This window comes from Eptatretus burgeri, chromosome 16 (genome assembly GCF_056783735.1).
Source record: "Eptatretus burgeri isolate ZD-2024b chromosome 16, Ebu_testis_v1, whole genome shotgun sequence".
Classification (NCBI taxonomy): Eukaryota; Metazoa; Chordata; class Myxini; order Myxiniformes; family Myxinidae; genus Eptatretus; species Eptatretus burgeri.
The window spans coordinates 41108089-41133761 of record NC_140976.1 but is presented as its reverse complement, the minus strand read 5'-3'; the positions used below and the strand labels follow the sequence as shown (position 1 = coordinate 41133761).

Below are 25673 nucleotides of genomic sequence, written 5' to 3'. Positions count from 1 at the left end.
TCGGGGTATAGAGGATTTCTACTCTGCCTCGAGTCCCGCGACGAGCGTCTCCACCTCGGCCAGGTCGCGCCGTCGGCCTCCCTGGTGTGCAGCTCCCTGCACGACGCGAGCACCCCCTCGTCTGCCCTCGCCGCCTCTCCACAGCTCCGTCCCCTCCGCTCCGACTCCAACGCACACGACGACGACCAACTCCTTCTTGCTTCTTCTTCCCAACTCCACCGCCCGCGAAGTCTTAACTCTCTATTCACTTGACTGACGAACACGGTCGCTTATATAAGCCCCGTGGCTTCGCTCTCTCATCTTTGACCCCCTGCCTTCGACCTTTCACCCCGCTCCCCATTGGCCCGAGAAAAAGTGGGCGTGAATGCATTTTGATCCATAAATTTGCATATAGCGACCGCCCTCCAACGCCCTGGAGGCGGGGCCAAATCGCCCCTCGCTCACCGATTGGACGGAACAAAAGTGGGCGTGTGTCGTTTTTGATCCGTTTTTGAAGTGGAAAATCCGTGGTTTTGTACACGCTGTTCGGCGCGCGCCCTGCACGAGTCCAACACCGGTACCCACAAGCGGCGCAAGAACGGTGGCGATGCGACGGTTGCGAGGTGTGACGTGAAGCGGCGCCGCGGTGGGTGGTTGATGTTGTGGTTGGTGGTGGTAACAATGGCGATTGGTCCAAAATAAAGATAGTAAAAGAAAAACGGCTATCCTGAAGAGTCGCAGCACGCATAAATGACATGTATTCCCACTAGACAACGGGTTTGGGCCTAACTACACATATACTTACCGAGATATCTCACCTAAGGGACCTGAATGGTGGTTTGCGAATTTGGTAACCACAACAATATATATATATATATATATATATATATATATATATATATATATATATATATATATATATATATATATATATATATATAAAGAAATGATATTAAGTTCCATGAAACATGATTGATATATATGTAATTTGTATTCACTTGGATTAGAGTTGCGATGAGCCCCAGCTAAAATGATATTTGATCTGAACCCAGCATAGCCTTGGGAATTCTGAACACTGTCATGTCAGAACCTCAGGAAACACTGTTTTTGGTTTTTCCAGTAGGGGCATAAATAAAAAGATTTTTGGGGCTTCCAACTCTTGAGCATCCCACATAAAATTGTCCATGAGCAAAGCAGGATTCCCCAAGATACAGTCCAGAAACTGTCAATGTTTGCCCTATGGATTTATTGATGGACATGGCAAAACTTAGGCGTACTGAAAACTGAAGTCTCCTAAATGGAAAGGGCACATCTGTTGGTATGTCAGGTCAGGTATGGGAGCATGTGCCAGAGCAGCGCGTCCCTGCGTGCACTTTCCGCCGGTACTCCAGGGGCCTCCGTCTGGCCCTCCAGGCAGATGCCTGGCCCATCCCCCATCTATTTAACAAACCTCCATATAACCTGAGTGGTTGGATCCTTCTCTCGGGAGCCCAGGGCAAGAGAGCTGAAAGTCCAAGGAGCTCAAGGTTCAAAGGGTTAAGCATATGATTTAAGCTTACCTCTACTGGCTATACGATTTAAACAGCAGTAAAAAAAACACACAATTCTAGTTTGTTGTGCGCTGATTCTCTTATCGATAACATGCTCATTTTATGAAAAGCAAGGAGAGATTCTGTATCTTGAGCTGAGTACACTTTAATCAGCCTTTCGAAATTCAAACTTTCTCCAAATTGCGAAATCACTAATAATGACAAATCGCAAATTGAACTTTTGCTCTTTTGCAAAAGTGCAGAAACCCATTTTAAATGTATTGATCAGACACAAATATTTCTTCCTCGTATGGATATCGAATGCAGAGAATGGTTTCATATTTCCATTTGCTGTCATTCAGAGGGTTAATTAAAACAAGGACAGTGAAAGCAGTGAGCATAGAGAGCAAAGATAGTCATACCTTGAACTGCAGACATGATGATGGGCTTGGGAACTTCCGACTGAGGCTCTTCTTGGGGCAAGTCAACCACATCCTTGGTTTGCAAGAAAAGTCTCAATCGCTCTTTGTCCTACAAGGATAAAAGTCGCAAAATGAGAGATGTCCATTCCTTTTCAAGTATACTACAGTAGCAATAATGAAAATTATTCTGCATTTCCTACAGAAACGAGAATAATTTCAAAAGGAAAATCATTTCTGGTACTGAATGAGAACAAAATCAGGACACACATAAAGGTTGAATTATTCTTCTTTCGTATGCGGCACATCATTGTGTGTAGAATCATCTGCTTGGGGTGCAGCTGTGCCACTGATGTAGTGCCCCCTAGAGCAGTGCAGGAATTTGGAATTTGGCAATGGTCGTGGTGATAGCTCACCGACTCTTCATGAAGGACAACACAGGATCTTTAACGTCCATCAACTCATGCTGGTAGAACAAGATGCTGAGTTTAACGTCCATATGAGGGACACATTGATGAATCGCCTTGTGTTTCAAAATCCAGGCTGACAGTTTACAGCAGGCAGAGACTCAAAGCCAGGCTCGACAGATCAGAAGAGAGTGTGCAGACCTTTGAAGCTATCCCCCCCAGCTTTAAGGTTGAATTGTTAGACTCAAATTAGTCATTTTAAAAAATAATAATTAGAAAATAATGTCGCATCAATGGGCTAATGCGATGCCGCTGCACCGAAGCAATATGCTTCACAAATGACCAAATTAAATGAAACTACGTTCGTTTGAGCGGAAAACACAGCTTCCCCCGGAGTGCATCTCTATCCTGCAATTCTCTTAAAACAAGTTTATTTTGGCAATCTATGTCTACTTCAGGGATTTACCAGCCGGGCAGGAACGTGCAATTAGGTGGACTCAGACGACATGTATTCTTAAGAAATAACTTCATTAAAGGGAGATGAGACAAGACAAATGTAGAATCCCAGGATCAAAGGAAGACTGAAACAAGCAAACAAATAAATAAGCAAATACACAACAATACATACTGGGTGTAACAAACCTGGCAAATCGGATTTGTAACAAGCTATAAATGAGGATGATCCTGATCGATGAATTTTGATAATGACTGTTTAATCGTGCCACATCAGATCCATAATTCATAAATCATATTGTGTGGAGTGATGGGGGTAACTATCAGTATTAAAACAAGCATAATTGTGTCTATTGGTCTGAGGTCAATCTACATTTTGTTTTGAGCATGAACTAAATGTTCCAGAAGTTACAGTGTGGGGTTGAATATATGCACATGGTGGAATTGGGCTGTACTTTTTTGAAGGGGCGGTGACGGCAGACACTGATCGAACCAAGTTACAGGACACGGTCTTGCCATGACTGGAACAAATGGTGACTCGATTTGTCAGCACGATGGGGCACCAACGCACTTTTGGGCTACAAGTCTGATAATTTCTGAACGAAACATTTACAGAATGGATTGGTCGTCGTGGACTACTGGCTTTCCATCCAGATCACCTGTTCTGTTGCTGTGTGAGTTTTATGTGTGGGAAATTATTGAAGACATGGTTTACGTGACAAACCCCACAAATGTAGACGACTTGATAAAAGCAATTTAGCTATAATTTGATGTTTTTTTGCAACAAACCTGAACTTTGCAGAGCTATGTGTCATAATGTTATAAAAAAGGTGTGAAAAATGTATAAAGAATGAAGGTGATCACTTCAAGCAATTTCCGTAAAGTCATGAGGTTGACATTAAAGTATGAAATTTATATTTGCACAAGGTAAAAATAAAGATTCTTAATTACCTTCGCATTCTGCGAAAGGTTATGTTTTGGTCGCTGTGTATTTATTTGTGAATATGTGTGTTTGTTTGTTATTCGCATAACTCAGAAAGTATTAAACCGAATTGCATGAAAATTGGTGGGATGATTCGTGATTATCCAAGGACGATTTGATTAGATTTTGGGAGCGATCGGGTCAAAGGTCATGAAAAGGTTAAAAACAAACTTTTGAGCATAACTTCCTTCATAAGACAGCTATCGACATGCAACCAACGCCATATTGTTCCATGACGAAATACCTTTCGGGTACATGGTGTCAGATTTGACGTGACGTCATCAGAAGTGCGTCAAAATGACGTCACAAGATGACGTAAATTTTCACATTTTCGACCTCATCAGTTTTGATCATACCGTTTTGTGGGACTTACCTTAAGGATGTCACACACCAAATTTGACGTCGTTCGGACTGACCGTTATGACGTCATTGACGTTTGAACATAATGTTTTTCAATTGTGGCTAAAATGTCCTGATATTTTATATTCAAATATCTATGTGATTTGTAAAGGAAATTGTCCCAAATCCAGGCATTATGATCAGTACCAAAATATCTGCTTATTTATGAACAGGTTTTGCAAATTAACTCTCTGGTCAAGGTCAAACTCAGGGTCAAAATATACTTGTAGGCATAACTTCAGATCGAATAGAGCTATTGACATGAAACCAATGTTAAAATGTTCCGTGAAATAAGAGCTTTGAGGATGGTAGTCCGCGATCGGTAGTGACGTCATTGGAAGTGCGTCAAAATGACGTCATCTTGTGACGTCATTTTTAAACTTTCGATTTTTTTCAGTGTTTATGATTCCATTTTGTTGGACTGCCCTCAATGATGTCTAACACCAAATTTGACATCCATCGGACTGATGGTTGTGGCGTCATGGACGTTTTTAAATGACGTTTTTCAAATGTGCCTGGAAAAAAAGTAGCGGCGGTGAAGGTATGCGCTCTACCGAGTGCCCGTTCTAGTTTACTAATGTTTTTGTTTGTTTGTTTTGGTTTTCATTCGAGAACAGAATTCTCAGTAAACTAACTTATGAAACACCCTGTATGTAGAAAATTAAGGTGCCATGAGCACACAACTTCTTTCACACACAATTGGGGGGGGGGGGGGCGAGAGGAGGAGAAGGTAGGGGGGCATTCATGCAGAACACAGTTTCCGCCGCGGTGACATCATGTGGCCCGGCTGTCATCATGGTGCCCATCAAACCATTGTGGGCCACACACAGTACACAGACACAACCATCACCGTGAGGTTCCCACCCCATCCTCACCTTGCCTGGCACCTTGCCTTGTTTTACAGAGAGGACACGTCAAATTCCACGTTCCTATCTAGTCCCCATGTCAACCATACCGCCACTCAGGGCATACATAAATACACAACTTTCACTCCAACAGGTCCCTGGTTACAGAAAATACTCGAACCTACATGAACACACGGACCACGCCAACTTACCAAACAATGTAATTTGTAACCTCTCCAACATAACAATGGCGTGTGATGCTAATGTGTCGATGGATATGCCTCTTCCCATGTTAGATGTCAACCTACTGTTACGTTTGATCTCAAAAGTCACATGAATAATTAAAGGTCACGTGAGGGAGAGTACGAGAGAGAGAGAGAGAGATAAGGAGAAGGGAGATAACATTGTTATAGTCTGCAAGACAACGTTAAGTTATACAAGAACTCGAGTATAGAGTCAGGTGTTAAGTCAGAACGTCAGTGCTCCAGGCGAGATACTCTTCGAGTCTTGGGGGATTTCAATGCAGACAGGAACTGATAGGGAAGGTTATGAGACCTGTGAACTGTGAACCAGAATATCACGAAGTTCCTCATGGACTAAGGGTGGCTGGTTCATGGTTTCAGCACAAAAAAGCTCATCGCAAGACTTGGTATTCCAACACTGGTGGTATGGCAAAGGAGTCTGACCATCTGCTCATTCATGGTCGCTGGAGGATGATCCAGAACTGCAGGGTCTACCGGAGTGCTCAGTTCTGCAATACAGACCACAGGCTTATGTAGCAATTCTGAAGCTGCAACTTAAATCCAGGAGGCTGGATGTTGGCAAGTTCAAGTTTGAGAGTGTTGCTGAGGAGTTTGCGAACAGGCTGAGTGGGGATTTCGGGGCGGGGGGTCTGGATGCTTTGGGGAATCCTGAAGAGTTGTGGAGTGCCTTCAAGATCACCATCCTTGATGATGCTGGTGGATGCCTTAGAACGATGAAGAATGAAGAAGTAGGGTGATGAAGAATTTTGTCTCTCAAGGGACACTGAATTTTGTCTCTCAAGGGACACAATATTGATCAGAGTCGCAGAGCCAGGCTCAATGGCAGAGCTGAGCTGTTCAGGGAGTTGGTGTAAAACTGTACATGCGATGAGGGTGGGAAAGGAGGCCTATGTGCAAGGAATCTGTGAGGGCGTGGAGCATCAGTTGTGGTCAAAGTGATTCTCGTCCTGTTTATAGGGGAATTTGTGCATTGGGTTCCTCCAAGCCCATCCCTCAATCGACTGCAGTTAGAGCGGAGGGTGGTGGGCTCTTGACAGAGGAGTACGAAGTGAAGGCCCAGTGGGCCGGTTACTTTGAGCTGTTGTACCAGGCTGATCCACCAGCTGTTGAGTTGGATGTCAGGGTGTTACTGTCCCTATTGCTGACCCTTCAATCAACTGTGATCCACCTTAATTTGTGGAAACACAGGAGTAGGGTGAATATACTGATTCTGGTTCACTTTTCCCCATGTAAGTGAATGGGGGATTTTCAGCGATTCATATTTTTTCCCCTAAAAAGTAAATCCCCTTTTTATCCCAAGGTATATTTATTTGTCTCCCCTTTTAACCTCGTGGCACTCTATTCAAATAACCAATGCAACAAGATAAAGATTTGTTCAAGTAGCAAAGTAGTAATGTGATTTCCACCGAACGAGCTAGGCCTTGAGTGGGGATGAGCTTGCTTGCAGATCGACTATTTGTATGGAACTAAACCTTCAAGATGATGAACTGGATTCAAACCTCTTATCTGTTGAGGTAAGATTTTTATTTTCCTATTTTCAGTTCCTTTTAAGCATCGACTCATTTAATAATTAAATAACTTAATTAATACATTATTATTTTCTCTCACAGGAAATTGTATCTGAAATACAATATGAAAATACTGCTTTTGATACAACTTGGGGTGAAATTGTTGGCTTGGTTGAAGACCTTATGAGCGACCAAGACCCACAGAAGGAGCTCGACCTTGATGGCCCAACCAATACAAAGTTATACCTTGGAGACCAGCAAAATCCTGAAAAAGAGTTTTACAGCAATAGTACTCATTGCGAGTAATCAAGACAATACCCACTGAACGAGTTATACCTTGATGAGCCAGAATACAAGTTTTACCTTGGAGACTTACAAATTTTGAAAAAAAATCAGTGAATGAGTTCTGCCTTGATGGTTTAAATAACTACCTTGGAGACTGAGGAGAAGGGTTCTGCCAAGATGGTTCTAAATATGGGGCCTACCTTGGAGACTCACAAATTTTGAAAAAAAATCAGTAAATGAGTTCTGCCTTGATGGTTTAAATAACTACCTTGGAGACTCAGGAAAAGGGTTCTGCCAAGATGCTTCTGAATATGGGGCCAACCTTGGAGACTCACAAATTTTGAAAAAAATCAGGAAATGAGTTATCCCTTCGAGACTTTGTAAGTTGGTTTTATTTTGGAGACTTGAAATGTGGGTTCTGGCTTGATAACTCACAATGTGATACATATCTTGGAAACTCAACAGGAATGTGGTTATACCTTGAAGACTTGGAAAGTTGGGTTTATTTTAGAGACTAAAATGCTATCACTCTTTGGGATCTAAACCTATCGATGTAGTTCTTTGTTGGATGGTGCTTGATGGGAGCAAGATCAAGAAAGCTCTGGGAAGAAAGTGCAGGCTTACTCCCCCTTTCTACGTCATCAAACCTGAAAGCTTTAAAAGACAGAATTGGAAGAAGAGAAAAAAACATTAAAAAATAAATATTGGTAGTTCTGGGAAGAAAGTGCAGGCTTACTCCCCCTTTCTACATAATCAAACCCGAAAGCCTTAAAAGACAGAATTGGAAGAAGAGAAAAAAAAAACGTCAAAAAATATATATAGGTGGAAATCTCATTTTGAAAAAGACTGTGTTGGGCATGGATTGAGTTGGGGTTGAGATTTTGAATGTGAGGGTTGGGGTGGGGGGTTGAGATTTTGAATGTGAGGGTTGGGGTGGGGGGTTGAGATTTTGAATGTGAAGGTTGGGGTTGAGATTATGAATGTGAGGGTTGGGGTGAAGATTTTGAATGTGAGGGTTGGGGTGAAGATTTTGAATGTGAGGGTTGGGGGACACACGCACACGCAAATGCACACACACACGCACGCACGCACACACATCAACAAACAAAAGTTAAGCCTTGACTATTCAGTTGAGGATTCTGTGTTTGGGGTTCACAGATCTAAGAACGTCCCCCTTGACACATTATATACTGTTATACACCTCGGACGTGGCCCACAAGTGTCCACAACGGTGTATAGTAGGAGGGAGTGAAGCGCCAACCCATTGCTCCCATTGCACACGCGCATGCACACGCACACGCACACACACACACACACACACACGTTAAGCCTTGACTATTCAGTTGAGGATTCTGTGTTTGGGGTTCACAGATCTAAGAACGTCCCCCCTTGACACACATTATATACTGTTATACACCTCGGACTTGGCCCTCTAGTGTCCACAAAGGTGTATAGTAGGAGGGAGTGAAGGAACAACCCATTGCTCCCATGGGTATTATCTGCTTGGTTTTGTGTTTTGTAATTCCTGTGAATAAAATGAACCTAAAATCTCTTCCCCTTCCAAATCATAAATCTTATAAGTCCAAGGAACCGTATCTATTACATAAACAATTTTTAAAAGTTCGTTCGTCCATCGTTTAACACAACCTTTTTCAAAATGAGATTTCCACCTATGTATTCTTACGATATCACCAACTTTGAACTTAGGTTTTCTGACATTAATCTCTTTTTCATATTTTAATTTTGCAAATGTTTCTGATGGTTTCATATTTGTTGACGTGTGAATCGTGTCATTATACTTATCCACAATATCCTGAATAAAAGATGACGAATGTTGTGAACCGAGTTGTGTAAATTTTTTATATAGTCTCTCTTTTGAGGTACGATTAAAACGTTCAACAACGGCCTTCCCTTCATTAAAGGTACTGTAAAATGTAATTCTGTTATTTTTTAGAAAATTCATAAATGTCTTGTTATAAAACTCTCTACCCTCATCAGTCCACAATTTTTTAGGTTTTCTCTTACTTTTATTAAATATCTGTTGAAAGGCTTAACATAAGAGTATTACCGGTTTTGTTTTTTAAAGGGACAACCCATGTGTATCTACTCCTCAAATCAATAACGGTTAAAGCATACTTGTACCCCTTATCATTATTGAGTTCAATCAAATCAGCGGACCAGATATAATCTACTTCCTTGGAATAAACCTTCCTTCTCTGAAACTTTGTGAATATTGGTTTATGTAATTCATCAGCTAATTGCTCTTCAATCCTAATGACATCATTAGAGCCTATAAGTTTTTTGAATTTCCAAGTCCAAGTTTCATTTTAGCACTGATCATCTTCTTCACGATGAACCTATCAACTTTTTCTCTCAAGGTTGGATTTTGTATTCGAGACAAATTATACAACATTTCTCTATCGGCTTCATGTTTTTCTTCCAAAGTTGTGGTATTCCCATAATCAATATCGTGTCTCATGCACACTTCATCAACTCTATTGATGGGCTCACTCCAGGATTTAGGATTATCTGCCTCATCTCATCTTTTATCCAAGTTTGTGCCTGGACCACAGAAAGAATACCCTGGTAGATGTAATTCCCCTGGTATTCCAGTAGTTGTAAATTTACTTCCTGATAAAAACTTTTGTATATCTCCTCCGAGTTTGTGTTTGGAGATAATTTTTTTTTTTGAACCACACACCGAACAAAGACCTTTTTGTACAACACTGTTATTTTTACTTTTAAAATATGAAATATTTTTCGTATTCATTTTCTTTTTACATTTGAGACAATAACTCATTTATTTATGAGAAAAATTCCTACAGAGAGCGAAAATATTTTTAGTTTACAACATGCGCATTTGAATCTTGATTTTTAAAACATAAAGAATCCTTAGATATGGTTTCACTCTCTCCTCAATTCATTTAAGAAAAAAATGAAAAAAAAAAACTTTAATTAAAGTCAATATCCTGTCCTTGAAAACGATATCAACGGTCTTGTCGAAAATACTGCTAATAGACTTGTCAATTCTTTGTTTTCCTCCTTGGTGGGTTGAGTTATTTTCTGTAATACCACCAATCTTTTTTTAATCTCACTGGTTTCCATATTTATTCAGTCTCGCTCTCTCGTCCCTCTCCTCCCTCTCCTCCCTCTCCTCCCTCTCCTCCCTCTCCTCCCTCTCCTCCCTCTCCTCCCTCGTTCTCTCTCTCTCTCTTCTCCTTTCCTCTTTCTCTTTCTTCTCCCTCTCCTCCTTTTCTCTCTTCTCCTTTTCCTCCTCTTCTCTCTTCTCCTTTTCCTCCTCTTCTCTCTCTTCAACTTCCTCGTCCCTTACTATCCTTGAATCGCTTACACCCCATAGAATATCATACATATATTCATCAGGATTTCTTGTTATTCCTGTATCCAAAATATTTTTTTTACAACAGGAAACCAATAAAATTTATTTTGAGTTTCTAAAAGAGCCTTACGTTTTCTTAACATAATATTTTTTTCATTATTTAACATTCTAATTAAATCTAAAGTTGTCGGTTTATCAACATCAGCATAATGCCAATCTTTTATTGAAAATACCTCATTCTTATGTTGTAGAACATATTTATTAAAATACCGAAAACCCTTTTCTTGAAGGTATGCTTGGACACAGAAATGATAATTTTCTTGAAGCCTTCTTGCCGTCATTTATGTATTAGAAATATATGTTAGAATAATATTATGACACGAAACACCTCCCCATCTTCCCATAGTGAAATCATTTTGTATTTCCTTACTTATTTTTTATAATCCTGTTTTTTCTGTTTTCATGATATAAACGAGGGCAAAACCATTATTATATTTACCCTTATTAAATTCTTTTATTTGTTGTTTACTAATCGTGGCTCCACAAAACTCATTCTCAATACCAAGTGGATAATATTCTTCCTTACGAGACTGATTTAATTGTTCCAGGTCTTCAAGGTCAATTTTAAATGACCAATTATACCCTAAATCATTCATATCATACCCCCATTGTTCTATTCTCATGCAAACGACACGCCCTTCTTAATAAAAATTTATTTTAATTCGAACTGTGAATTCTGTATGACCTGGAGATAAAATCAACACTTCTGTATCTTTGGAATACACGGCCGTTTGATTTAAGGATACATGTTGTGATAAATCGCTTTATCTCACCAAGTCATTCGTGTCAGTCAGGCTTGGATAATTTTTTAATTTATAAGCATTTTTCATGTTAATATTTTTGGTTATATTATATTTATGTCGTTCAGCCTGTGCCTTTGTGTAATAATTTGATAAATCGATATCCAGTTCTTGGGATACACCAAAGATAGAACCATCTTTCCCAGCATGTCATTTATATTCGATTAAAAAATAATGTCATAAATAAAAATATTTTTGTTGAGTTGAAATAACACATACAGACATAATTGACCACAACACTTGGAATTTAATTCTTGGACTTGAAATGTTTGATAAACACCATTCTGTAAGAATTTTATGACTTCAACGGGTGGTGGAAGACCAAAACTATCAAAATAATATTTGTCGTGATTATTAAAAATACAAACCCAATGAGAACCGTTCCCATTATTATCTTCTAAGTTCATAATATTATTCTTTGTATGTTTAGGCATGTTTGTTAATTCATCTCTCATACAAATAACCACATTATGAATTTTTAATTTCTTATAATATTTGACAAGTTGTAAATTTGATGTTGTATTCTTTCCAAATTCTTTAAACCACTCATCAATGCTCATTTATTTATTCGAAAGATATAATCCATTACCCCTTTTAGTTAATTTTACACCTGCTTGTGCGATAGAAGAAAGCATATCTCCAACTAACAATCTCGCTTTATCAGGCAGACCTTCAAGTTTTTCAGCAAAATCTACAATTACACCACTTCCACGAATTTGTTTCTCCAACTCTTTGTTATGTCTTTCCAATTCTTTTTGAGCCCAGAGTTGAGCCTTCCTTTCATTGGCAGTATTCACCGCTGTTGAAATACCACCCGTCAATGCTCCAACCGCACTTAAACCAGCAAATAAAGGAATTAGAAATGGGAGAAATCCTCCACTCGTCTCTCTTATTGAATATTTTATCAACATTGGTTTTGTCATTACCTTCGCAAACTTCGTTTGACGAAGGTATTGTATTGACCCCTGTGTATTTATTTATTGGTAAATATGTGTGCGGACAACATTGCGCAAAAACTGCTGGACCGATTTGCATGAAATTTTCAGAGATGATGTGCAGTTACTCAAGGACACCAGGCGAAGCTTTTGGGAGCGATCGGATCAAAGGTCAAGGTCAAGGTCACAAAAAGGTCAAAATCGTTTTTTTGCGATTAAAGTGTCAATTTTGTTCCGATTTACATCAAATTAAGTCCAAAATGTTCAGTATTCAAATCCCGATCCACTGATATAGCGTATGGTATAGTGTTTGCAACCCAAGTTAGTCTGTGGAAGTCAAAGTTCAAGGGGGTCACCAAAATGGAGTTTTTGATTGGGAAGCGTTGTGGACAACATTACACAAAAACCACTTTGCAGATTGTCATGAAATTTTGTGGATGTGTTTGGCATCACGAGAGGACAAATTGATTAGATTTTGGGAGCGATCGGATCAAAGGTTAAGGTCAAGGTCACAAAAAGGTCAAAATCGTTTTTTCATGATGAAAACGGTTAATATGTTTCCGATTTGCATCAAATTAACTCCAAATTGTTCAGTGTTCAATTCCCCATCTTCTGAAATGACACAAGGTATAGTACTATTGTCACCCTAGGTAGCGGTTGTGGGTCAAAGGTCATGGGGGTCACGAAATGCATATTTGTATTGAGATGCGTTGTGGACAACTTAATACAAAGGTAACTAGTGGCTGCGGCGAAGGTATGCGCTCTACGAGTGCCCGTTCTAGTTTTAATTTTAAGTGAGCCAGTATCGTTCAAGATTTTAACCTGTTCTCTTGTGAGCAAAACATCAATTCTTACTGCTCCTTTTCTCTGAATTGTATTAATGTTAATCGTACAAGGCTTTTGATTTTGAACACAAGATGATAGTTTATGAAGATTGATTTGATTAACATATCCCCCAGATGGACTTTTCCACTCATTTATTAAACAAAAAATTATGTGAGACTAATCATAACACCATTATCCGTATTAATCTGTAATTCTGTTTCTTCCAAAAGCAAACAATATGCATCAACTTCTTCACTCTCTCCTCTTTCAATGTTTTGGGAAGTATCCATTCGATTAGACTTTATAGTTTCCTTGTGAGCACTCAGGTCAAACGCATAGATTGTATACAAACTTTTAAATGCTGTCATATCCAAAATAGGTTCTTTATTTCTATTACTTTCACACACCTTTTGGTAAGACTTGTATGCTTCAGCATAATCATTTTTTTTCTCAATTAATTTCCAATCTATCTCGTGGATAAAATGTTCCATCGAGAGAAACACGAATTTGTTTCACCATAGCATTATCACTCAATGCATTATTCTTATCAGTAGCAGTATCGCCATCTGGTTTTTTTTAAATGATCCACAGATATCATGGCTTTCCTTTCAGAACACCCAAATTCCACGTGTAAGTGGTTTGGTTTAGATTCACGTGTTGACATATTCTTTTGAGGTATGATACACTGAGTGGTTTCTTTGAGTTAAGTCTACTATTCAACATCTCTTCTGTTTTAAAATTCGGAGTATATTCACTAATATACCAACTAATTTCCTCAATTACAAATTTATTCTGATCACCAAAAGCACTAGCAACATCAAAAAGTAATCTATTTTCATTATCATTCCTTTGTAGTTGAAATCTAATTTTAAGACCATACAGTACTTTATCATGATCACAAAATCCAAATATACCTTTAAAAGGAACTGCCACAGTAAAACTATTAACTGCTTTTGTATCATCAGTATACGTTCCTTTCCTTTGAGTATATGCAGGGTCTGTGGTTGTTCCCGTTGACATATCAGGAATAAAACCTTCGACAGCCCCCTTTCCCATTCTATCACTGAATGTATATAGTGTAAATTTCATCATTTCAGATACAGCAGAGACATAATCAACCGCTTCAACTTCTTGTGTTACAATGTACAAACGAACACGATCAAACATTTTCCAGAAGAAATCATGTACGAGTGTAGCGTTTGTGTTATTCCCAGCCTTCGTGAATTTAAATTTACACAACAAGAAACTTTCGGATAGATTCAAATAGGTTTGTTGATTATTTATTTCAAAACTTTTTGTACCATTTGCATTCCAGTCTGTTCCAGTTATTGCATTTACCTTGAAGTAATCTTTTTTAGTGGAGTTTGAGATGATAATGGTATCATCCAAATCATAGATACTATCAATTGCTTCCATACTTGTATTTATTTCGGAAAATAAGATGTTAAAACTTTTGAAACCCTGATCCAAGTATTCAAATTATTTTCTGTCGTTCTTGGGGAGACAACTGAGTTTTGCCTTTTTTAATTTCTTTTATTGCTTGTAATTTATGAGATTCCTTTTGGGCATCTTTTATACTCTTTATAGCACCTGCTACATTTCCCACGGCAGAAGAAGTTGAACCAATTAGGTCTTTATGTTTAAGAATCGTTGAACCGATATCCATTAGAGTATCAATTATCCCATCTCCTCTAAATTGATGTCCGACACCCCTTTGTCTCTTAGGTTTATAGTATCCTCCACCAAGATACATACCTTCGCCCTTGTAGTATGGGGAAAGGAACATCCCCATCCCCTGTAATTATTTTATATTTTCCCAACTCGTGTTTCCTCACAATAATCATCGTATTTATTTATTGGAAAACTTCACGGAGGTGAATTCTAATGGATATAACTTCCCCATTAAAAGAAATCATACGATTATCTTGGTCGGTTATCCTAAAATTTACTCTGTGTATGTTTTTTCCTGACACAGGGAGAAAAACCAAATTTTTGGGTTCCATATTGAATTTATAACCAATTGGGGTTGAGTATGCACTGAATGAAAATATTGTATTTGTTTTTATTCCATCATTATAAGCACCATCAATCAAATCACAGTGAATTAATGCCGAATTTATTCCTGAGGATATTTGAATGACATTATCACTGTAAAACGTCCCATTAGTTTCAATCTTTTTTGAGGAGAAACCCAATAACTCTCTGAATGAATTATCAATTGCAAAATCAACCTTGTAGTTATTTTTAAGTTTAATCGTTGATTTTGAAGTATGTTTTTGAATGTCTATAACAATATTTTTTGGTTCATCACCCTGTTCTTTCATAAGACGAGCAATTTCGAAAGATATTTGAGAAATCTCATCTGCTCCGGGTGAGACTTATCGTTTTATATCCACTTCCCAGATTATAACTAAACTTGTCATTTTTATCAGTTATATTAAATAAGGTATTATAACTTTCCATGAACAATAAAGATGCCTCATATTCTTTTGTTGGGTCAAGTTGTAGTGGGTATGGGAATGAAGATGTGTGGTCGCTTGTGAAATTAACTCAGGATTGTGCTTCTCATCTTATTTAATACGAGATAAAATGTATTATATTGAGATTTATTAATTATTTTCATGTTCATCAACTGGTCTAAAATGGTTGATGCTTCATTAAAACAATTATTTCCAGCTTTCTTACTACCTAACAACAATAACAGTCTATTAACTAATTGCGATGGGTCATTTGGAAGAAAACTAATACCTGAACCAAGGATACTTAAAGCCTGAATAATGTGTTTCTCCTTCACATTTTTCCTACTTTAACCAGAAATACTAACCCTATAATTAAGAGTGTTCAGCAGATCAATATATACTCTATCATCATTACTTTTCATATACAATAGTTTATCAATGTACTTTGATTCATCCCTCACAGTTGAACCTTGTCTTCCATCTTTTGTGAGAAGAAACATTAATCTCAGAGGTAGTTTAACAGGGGGTTGAGCAGAACCCAAGAACTTCAATTCATCATTAAATATCAATACCTTTTCTTGAACAAGATGAAATATTGCTGGTTGTTCTGTTGAAATGAGTCCTGCTTTGGTTTTTGAATCCGCTGAATATTCATTGTTTTGAAGAGCATTCACAATATAATCAGGGGGTGGATTAATCTCTTCCAGTTGTTGAAATAAACCTTCATCATCATATTCTAATTCTCCTAAATGCTCTAATTCTTCCTCAGTCATTTAATCAAAATCTTTTAACATTTGAAGTTTTTTAGGAGTATATTCTACTGTGGGAAATGTGGAAACATCTTTAATTTTTTCTTGGGAAGTTTTTAAAAGTGGTTGAAAAAATTTCTCTTGTTTCCTTTCAAATGCTTCTTCGCCCGTTAGTTTCTGTCTGCGTTTCTTCTTTATGTCTTCCTCTTGTTTTGCAACTTTTGAAACCAACTCTTTATGTTCCATAAATCTTCTTGCTCTTTCTTTTGCATCCATTTATTTATTTGAAAATATCACTTCATATGTCATCTTGTTTCACAACAATATATTTATATTTTTCAGTCGTGTGCTTCATGTAATCCCTAAATTTCTTTTTACTGCATAATGTAGAACAATTGTCTCTCCAAAAATTGTTTATATCTATTGAATTTAACTTGAATAAAATAAAAGTATTAGCATTGTTTCTGATGGAACGACGAGGAAGTTGAAAGTATGATTGACTAAGATAAATACAATTACAAGACGAATGTCTCCCTCTTGTGTAGTAGCTGTCCATTACTGTTTGGTTTCTCTCATTAACACAATCATCAAAGATAATGAGGTTCTTTTTAGATTTATCCAGATCTTGGGGAGACGGTATATCATCCATATTATCACTAAGAATACAAGTTATCGGATTTGATTTCTTTTTACATCTCTGTGTATCACAAAATAGTTGAATTATATCTTCAATGTTATAATCATTTAGGTTTTTTTGAAGTTTAAATAAACCAATTATATCTTCTTTTTGAAGACCAGCATTAAAACCTTGTGAGAGTAGTTGATACTCTGGTTGAAAACTCGACTTTGTGCAAATTATCATAATCTAAAAAGTTGGGAGTCAGGAGCATCTTCAAAAGTAAGCAGGTTTTACCACATCAACTTGAACCAACTAAGAGACATCTTAATGAATTTGGAAGATTTTTATGATTGTTAAATTTTATCTTGTTTTCCCAAATGGGTAAAAAATCATTCATTTATATATTTGGAAAACAGGTTATTTAATTTATTGTTGGCTTTTTTAGAAACTCTATATTTTATCCAAAGTTCAGGTTTAATTTCAAGATAATCCATTATTTTATTTATGCAATATCTTGTGTTGATATTTCCCTTAAAATCACATCCATGAATAATATATAACAACAATCCTTTGAACATTTCTCAAATACGTTCAGTTTCTTCCCTTGTAAGGAAATGTGTGTTATCACCCTCATACTTTACATTCATTTCTCTAATCAATCTTGTAAAGTAATTCATTTTTGGTATAAATCTAAAAGAATTATTTTCCTTTTTATATTTTTTTATTATCATTAATTAGAAGATAATCACAGAATATACATTGTTTATAGGCTTTTGACTCTGTGTTTAATCCCCGTCTTTCACACGCAGGACAATTCTCAAATTTGTCATATGGAGAATCAGGAAAGTCCAGCATATTTATAAAGTAAAACTTTACTTAAACTGAAATTCATCTATACTTTCAGTTGTATATTAACTCATATTTAATAATATTACCATCGATATCGATATACTTTTTTTCAATTAAAGGTAATTTTAAAATGATCGTTAACTACTATTGAACGAAATGTTATTTCACCTGATATATTAACATCCTTTATTTCATCAGGATTTACATCTTTAGGGTTGTTGAAAAAAATACAAATTTCTCCTTGCATATTAGAGATGGTCTTATCTTTTCTTTCTAAAGCTTCATCCATAAGGTTTTTGTTTTTTGATACTTTTTCTTGTTTCATTGCTTTTTCTAGTTTTGAATATATTACCAGAAGGAGAGGAGAAACTTTTGTTGGAGATACTTTAATTGATGTTCTACCAGGTATACTAAAAGCCCTTCCACTGAAGGAAATTGAAGAACTCATATTATTTACCATAATTGTTTTTATCCAATAGTTGTTATATTTATCTTTGTTCAATTTTACATCCTTGACATATTTCTCAGTATGTTTAACAAATGAAGAGATTGATTGAAACTTGTCTTTTGTGTCTTGAAACATTGTATTTATTAAGTGAAAAAGTTGGAGGATAAAATGGTTTTAAGCACAGATTCACCTGTAAAATAAACGAAATTTTCATCAAGAAAATTTTAGTTTAAGCAAAGATTTATTATATAAATATGGTGAATACAACATACTGCGATGTTTGTAATCACAAATATAAACAATATAGAAAACACCTCTGAACCAACAAACACACATTTAATCTATTTCATAAAATATCTCCTCTTGAGTTGGAAAGAAAACATTGTGATATCTGTTCAAAGGATGTTTTGAAGAGAAGTTATAATAAACATCTTCAATCACAAAAACACAAGAAAAATGAGTTTAAAGTAAAGGGAGACTATTATATTGAAAACACTGATGGGGCATTTAAAGGGCATATAAAAATAAGGATTTTTTAATTTGGAGAACCCGGTCCATCATCAATAGCTGAATCAATTGAAATAGTGAAACCTGATGTTGAAAAAGTTATTAAAAAGACATTAAAAGAAATGAAAACTTTAAAGTTTTATATGGGAGTGAAAATGAATATGAAAAGACAAGATGAAGAACAAACTCCTTATATGAGAACAGATCTTCATTTTATAACATCATTTCAAGATTTTTTAAATAGTGGGGTTTATGAAGAACTATCAAAACAAGAGGAGGATGTTGATAATACAGTGGTAGGAAGTGGATTAAATATTTAAAAAATAATCTTTTTAGATATACACATTCTAAAATCAAACCCTCTTAAAGCTTCTTCTTATGTTGAATTACCAAAAGAAATAAAACTAAAGAAGGCAGTTGTTAATATTAAGAACAATGATAATAAATGTTTTCTCTGGTCTGTTCTTGCTCACTTTCATCCACCAAAATGTAATTCAGAAAGAGTAAAACAATATATGAAATATGAGAATACCTTGGACATTAAAGATTTTAAATTCCCAATGCCACTAACAGATATTCCTAAATTTGAGAAAAAGAATAATCTTTCTATTAATGTATATGGATTAACGGATACAAACAAAGTTCAAATATTAAAAATTTCAAACAACTATAAAAATGAAGAAACACACATTGATCTTTTATATTTTAGTGTTGGAAATAATTCACATTACACATACATCAATAATTTATCAAGATTAATCTCTTCTCAGGTATTCAGAACAGCAAACAAAATATATCCTTGTAAGCAATGTCTTAATTCATTTCATGCAAAAGAACGATTAGAACAACATTCAAAATATTGTAGTAATCATAAATCAGCTGTAATTACAATGCCTAAACCTGGTGAAAAGATTTCTTTTGAAGATTATAATAAATCTATCATGCACCCATTTGTGATATACGCTGATTTTGAGTGTATCCTTAAAAAGATAAATACTGCTTCTCCTAATCCAAAAGAATCATATACAAATAAATATCAAAAACATTTTCCTTGTGGTTTCTGTTATTATATCAAATCATCTGTTGGAGAAAAGTATAACAAACTTGAACATTATAGTGGAAAAAAAGCTTCACAAGAGTTTGTAAAACAATTAGAAAAGGATTGTATAAGACTCACTAAATTAGTTAAAGAAACAAATGAACCAATGAAATTAACCAAAGAAGAAAAATTAGAATTTAGAAAGAACAATATCTGTCATATTTGTGAGGGGGAAATTAAGGAGTCTAAAGTTAGGGATCATTGTCATCTTACTGGTAAATATAGAGGTCCCGCTCATTCCTGTTGTAATCTTAATTATAAATTACCTTCTTTTATTCCAGTCTTTCTTCACAACAGCGCCAACTATGATACACATCTATTTATAAATGAACTTTCAAAAACACCAGGGAATATTTCTGCCATAACAAACACAAGTCAAAAGTATATTTCATTTACAAAAATGATATTCACAAAACCTTTAACTCGTATTAGGTTTCTAGATTCTTACAAGTTTATGGGAACACCACTAGCCTACCTCGCATCAAATCTAAGCTCCACGGACTCTTTTCCAAATCTTAATTCATTCTTTCCAAAAGAGGAAATTCTCACTAAAGAGGAAATTCAGATTAAAGAGAGAATTCAAAGTAAAGAGGAAATTTGAATTAATGAGGAAATTAATGAAGAAATTCTCACTGAAGATGAAATTATAATTATAAAGAAAATTTGAACAATGAATGAAATTCTAACTAAAGAGGAAATTCAGATTAAAGATGAAATTCTGATTAAAGAAGGAATTCTTACGAGAGAGGAAATTCAAACAAGGAATGAAATTCAAAGTAAAGAGAAAATTCTTACAAGTAAGGGAATTTATCTTTATGATCATATGGATTCATTCATGAGATTTAAAGAAGCACAACTTCCTTCAAAAGAAAGTTTCTATAATAACCTTTATGAAGAAGAGATAAGTGATAAGGAATATAAACACGCACAAGAAATATGGAAAATATTTAAGATAAAGAACCTTGGAGAATATCATGATTTATATCTAAAAACAGATGTTTTATTGTTAGCTGATGTGTTTGAAGCTTTTAGATCACTCTGTCATAAAAAAAAATTGTTATGGATTTGATCCTGCCCACTATTTCACAGCTCCTGGTTTCGCTTGGAGTGCAATGTTGAAAATGACAAAACAAGATATAGATTTAATCAGTGATGTTGATATGCTTTTGATGATTGAGAAGTCCAAGAGAGGTGGAATATCACAAGTATGTTCAAAAAGATATGCTAAAGCAAATAATAAATATCTTCCAAATTATGATAGTGAAAAAGATAGTAATTATTTGATGTATTTTGATGCTAATAATTTGTATGGATGGGCAATGTCTCAATCTCTGCCTTATGGTAAATTAGAGTGGGTGGAAGAAAAGGATTATGAAAAGGCTTTGATGAATATTGTTATTTCTTCTCAAGAGGAATTGAATGACGAAGAAGGTTATTATTTTGAAGTTGATTTGAGGTACCCGAGTGATCTTCATAATAAGCATAAAGACCTTCCTTTTGCATGTGAGAAAGAAACCCCAAAGAAAGAATGGTTCAGTGATTATCATAAAAGTTTTAATATTAAAGGCAAATCAACAGAAAAGTTATTAACAACATTCTATGATAAAGAGGGATATATTTTGCATCAGAGAAGCTTAAAACAGTTTTTGAGAGAAGGATTGAGAGTAGCTAAAATTCATAGAGTTTTAAAATTTAAACAAAGTCCTTGGGTGAAAAAGTATATTCAATTCAATACAGATATGAGAGCAAATACAAAAGTAAAATTTGAAGGGGACTTTTATAAATTAATGAATAATGCTGTATTTGGAAAGACTATGGAAAATGTTAGAAACAGGCAAAACATTAGATTCGCAACATCTTGGAAAGAAGCTTCGAGATTGATAAATAAACCAAGTTTTGAGAGAGAAGAGGTTTTTTCAGAGAACTTTTCTGCAATTCATATGAAAAAGGAAAGTATTGTAATGGATAAACCAATTTATATTGGAACAGCAGTTCTTGATTTATCCAAGATATTGATGTATGATTATTTGTATAATGACTTAAAGAAAGAGTATGGTGAAAATGTTTCATTGTTGTATATGGACACTGATAGTTTTATCTGAGATATAAAAACTGATGATGTTTATAAAGATATGAAGAAAAATGTTGGAGTATATGATACAAGTAATTTCAGCAAGAAGAGTGAGTTATTTTCCAAAAAGAATGAAAAGGTTATTGGTAAGTTTAAGGATGAGTTGGGTGGAAAAGTAATGAGTGAGTTTATTGGATTGAGAGCAAAGGCATATGCTTATAAGTATGGTGATCAGATTGATAAGAGGTTAAAGGGAATAAAGAAATATGTAATAAAGAAATCAATAACTTTTAGAAATTATTATAATTGTTTGATGAATAAGAAAGAAGAATATAGGAAAATGAATACAATAAGAAGTTATAAACATAACATATATAGTGAAGAAGTAAATAAAAAGGCATTAGGAGCCTTTGATGATAAGAGATTTATTTTAGATAATGGAATAGATTGTGTTCCATATGGATATTGTATGATAGAGTGTATAAAATAGATTGTGTTTGAACGATGGGAAGATGGGTTAGGGTTTTTAAGGGCTACCGCCGCGTTTTTTCACAATATATAAATGGTTAAACCAAGTATTAATCAAACTAAAGAGTGGAGAAAATCTCAGTCTTGGTATATAAATGGAAAAACATAATGAATGTGAAAAATATCAAATAAGTCTTATTGAAAAAATAACTAAAACAAAGGTAAATAAAACAAATAAGCGAATTAATTTAAAAACTAGTAAGTTAGAGGATGTAAAGAAAAAAATGAATATCCTTGAATGGACTGAAAACTTTGATGGTTATCAATTGAACAATGAAAAAACAATTTACTATAATCTCAAAATGATATGTGGCTCAGGAGGTGGTCAAACAAGAGCATTAAGAGAAGTTTATAATTTCGTAATGGCACAAAAGGGGTATCTTAAAAAATATAAAGATTCAAATGTTTTGTTTTTCAATATTTTAGATGGGGATTATTGTGCATAGAAAATTAAACTATTGAAGGAATTTGAGAATGAACAAATCTTTATAGGTTCAATGAGTGAGCTAAACAATATGCATCGGTTATTTGATAAAGAGTGTCCCGAGGCTTAGACGTTTCAGATATTTATTTCGAATCACCTTTAACAAATCACATTACCACTTTAGTACTTGAACAAATCTTTATCTTATTGCATGGATTATTTGAAAAAAAAAATGTCCCCAGGTTAAAAGGGGAGACAAATAAATATACCTTGGGATAAAAAGGGGGTTTATTTTTAAGGAAAAAAAATATGAATCGCTGAATATCCCCCATTCATTTACATGGGGAAAAGTGAGCCAGAACCAGTATATTCACCCTGCTATAATGGCTTAAAGAAAGAGTATGGTGAAAATGTTTCATTGTTGTATATGGACACTGATAGTTTTATCCTAGATGTAAAAACTGATGATGTTTATAAAGATATGAAGAAAAATATTGGAGTATATGATACAAGTAATTTTCGTAAGAAGAGCGAGTTATTTTCAAAAAAGAATGAAAAGGTTATTGGTAAGTTTAAGGATGAGTTGGGTGGAAAAGTAATGAGTGAGTTTTTTTGGATTGAGAGCAAAGGCTTATGCTTACAAGTATGGTGATCAGATTGATAAAAGGTTAAAGGGAATAAAGAAATATGTAATAAAGAAATCAATAACTTTTAGAAATTATTATAATTGTTTGATGAATCAGAAAGAAGAATATAGGAAAATGAATACAATAAGAAGTTATAAACATAAGATATATAGTGAAGAAGTAAATAAAAAGGCATGAGGAGCCTTTGATGATAACAGATTTATTTTAGATAATGGAATAGTATAGATTGTGTTCCATATGGATATTGTATGATAGAGTGAATATTTAATCATAGAGTAAAAAGAATACAATATGGGTTTGGGTTTTTAAGGACTATCGCCGTCTTTTTCACAATATATAAATGGTCGAACCAAGTATTAATCAAACGAAAGAGTGGAGAAAATCTCAGTCTTGGTATATAAATGGAAAACAGAATGAATGTGAAAAATATCAAATAAGTCTTCTTGAAAAAATAACGAAAACAAAGGTAAATAAAACAAATAAGCGAATCAATTTAAAATCCAATAAGTTAGAGGATGTAAAGAAAATAATAAATATCCTTGAATGGACAGAAAACTTTGATGGTTATCAATTGAACAATGGAAAATAGTTTACTACAATCTCAAAATGATATGCAACTCAGGGGGTGGTCAGATGAGATCATTAAGAGAAGTATATCATTTCATCATGACACAAAAGGGGTATCTTGAAAAATATAAAGATTCAAATGTTTTATTTTTAAATAATTTAGATGGGGATTATTGTGCAAAGAAAATGATTCTATTGAAGGAATTTGAGAATGAACAAATGTTTATAGGTTCAATGAGTGAGCTAAACAATATGCATTGGTTATTTGAAAAAGAGTGTCCTGAGGCTTAAATGTTTCAGATATTTCTTAAGAATCACCTTTAACAAATCATATTACTACTTTGCTACTTGAACAAATCTTTATCTTGTTGCATTGGTTATTTGAATAGAGTGCCCGAGGTTAAAGGGGGAGACAAATAAATATACCTTGGGATAAAAGAGGGTTTACTTTTTAGGGAAAAAAAAATATGAATCGCTGAAAATCCCCCATTCACTTACATAGGGAAAAGTGAGCCAGAATCAGTACATTCACCCGACTCACAGGCTGTGGTGAACTGGTTGAAATGGGGTGAAGCTCCTGGGATCTGTGGCATCCATGCTGAACTCATGTCATTGCATGCAGTTCTGTGCTCTGCCTAGAACACAGGCATCATCACAACTGACTGGAAGAGAGGCCTTGCTGTCCCTTACTGGAAAGGGAAGAGTGATCGCCAGGACTGCAACAATTACCGAGGGGTGACGCTGCTCTCAGTGTCAGGAAAGTGCTTGCTTGGATAATTCTTGATAGGGTTCGCAACCATTTGCTTGAGCAGCAGCACCCAGAGCAGTCAAGTTTTACACCAAAGAGGTCAACAATTGACCGTATCCTTGCCATTTGGGTCCTCACCGAACACAGACGAGTTTCGGCAGGGGCTGCTTGCTGCGGCTGTTGGCTTAATGGTTTGGATGGTGGGCTTTGGATCGTCAGGCCCTGAGTTCAAATCCTGCTCAGCTGTTGAATTAATACCAGGTGGGGTTAACTCGACCTGTGATCCTTCCGAGGTCGGCAAAATGAGTGCCAGCATGCTGGTATACTGTGTCGGAGTCGCGACCCGTCCAGGATTGTGTCCAATAACCAAGGAGACTGCTTAATCAGCACCAACGCTCTGCACAGAGTATCGTCCCAATCTCCTCCTGCTTGCAGGCAATGTTGATCTCTGCAAAGCATTTGATTCAGTGAATCGTGATGCTCTCTGGAGGATTCTTGGTCTTCATGGAGTGCCACCAAAACTGATAAATATGATGTCTGAACTATACTCTGGTACTGAGAGTGCTGTGAGATGTGGCGATACCATCTACAACTTATTTACAGTTGTTACTGGAGTTTGTCACGGGTGTGAACTGGCCCCCACACTTTTCAGCACTTGTATGGACTTGATCCTGGGGAGGATGTTGGAGAGATCAAGCTGTGGTGCATCATTTGGGAATGTCAAGTTCTCTGACCTTAATTTCACAGATAATGCAGTCATGTTTGCAGAGACTCTGGATATCCTTTTGGGGGCCCTTGAAGTGCTGATTGAGGAGTCAGAGCTGCTGGGATTATGGGTTTCCTGGGTCAAAATTAAGATCCAGGCTTTCAATGACATCTTGGATGCTGCTATCCTGTCTGTATCTGTTTGTGGCGAGGATGTTGAGGTCACG

At 35.8% G+C, this 25673-nt stretch overlaps 1 protein-coding gene across 1 annotated transcript in view; it reads right to left on the bottom strand.

Annotated features, from left to right (window-relative positions):
• The window catches only part of LOC147010934 (uncharacterized), a 95177-nt gene that overhangs the window by 46697 nt on the left and 22807 nt on the right, over nucleotides 1–25673 (bottom strand). Inside the window, exon 8 of the mRNA XM_085859828.1 lies at nucleotides 1931–2039. The gene's annotated coding sequence lies outside the window, so the exon portion shown is untranslated. The remainder of the gene's footprint in view (nucleotides 1–1930; nucleotides 2040–25673) is intronic.